Here is a 1,082-nt window from a genome sequence, read left to right on the forward strand (position 1 = left end):
AGAGAGAGAGAGAGAGAGAGAGAGAGAGAGAGAGAGAGAGCAATACATTCATTATGGCCAAGGAATTAATATGTTCAAATTAACATTTTTTAATGCATAATATAATTATTTTTATTTAAAAAAACTATTTTTTAGTTAAGAAAATATTTTTTTGAATCAATTAAAGTCAATCAATTAATCAATTAATTCTTCAATAAACTTTCATGAAATTTTTCAGAATATTGTTACAGACAATAGTCTGTAACAATAGAGTCTGTCAATAGAGTATTGTTACATTAATGTTACAGACTCATGAATTTACGTTGACGGAAGACAAAATATATTTTTCAAAATAATAAACTTTTAACTTATTTCAAGGAAATATTTATTTAGTTTAAAAATTGAAATATTTATTTTAAACCCTTAAATTGAATCGTTTTCCGTCAACGTAAACTACACTCATGAGTCTGTAACATTAATGTTTGTAACAATACTTTGAAAAATTTCATGAAAGTTTATTAAAGTGTTAATTGATTAATTGATTGAATCAAAAAAATATTTTCTTAACTAAAAATAATTTTTTCAAATAAAAATTATATTTTGCATTAAAAAAATGTTAATTTGAACATATTAATTCCTTGGCCATAATGAATGTATTGCTCTCTCTCTCTCTCTCTCTCTCTCTCTCTCTCTCTCTCTGTCTGATTTTAGAAACTTATTATTTTATATTTAAAAAATCATTTTTTATTTTTAAAAATATATTTCATTAGAGTTACAACGAATAATGTCTGATAATTCGTGGAAGAACGCTTGCATACAGGTAGAGTTCGTCAAATTGAACAAAACTATACTTTAGGGAGCACGTGTCTTGAATTGTTTCATTTCATCAATAATTTCGGCGACGTTCTTGCAACATCGCGACGGAGAAGTTCGCACTTCGCACGACCGCCGGAGGAAAAGTCAGAATCTTCGCGACATCTTACTCATCGCTCGGTAGTCGAGGACGTGAGCTGCACGGTGTTTGAAAAATGTATTATCGCAATGTACATCGCTGGCTACATTGCAGCGGCAAGATCGCATCTTCGCGCGGCTGCGCTCGTTAT

At 29.9% G+C, this 1,082-nt stretch overlaps 1 long non-coding RNA gene across 2 annotated transcripts in view; it reads right to left on the reverse strand.

Moving 5' to 3' along the window:
* LOC116847434 overlaps positions 1 to 1,082 on the reverse strand; it is a 30,227-nt gene that overhangs the window by 9,720 nt on the left and 19,425 nt on the right. The window lies entirely within an intron of this gene.

The sequence above is a fragment of the Odontomachus brunneus genome, unplaced genomic scaffold, assembly GCF_010583005.1.
Source record: "Odontomachus brunneus isolate Ranch 3 - 2012 unplaced genomic scaffold, Obru_v1 Obru_scaffold_077, whole genome shotgun sequence".
Lineage (NCBI taxonomy): Eukaryota > Metazoa > Arthropoda > Insecta > Hymenoptera > Formicidae > Odontomachus > Odontomachus brunneus.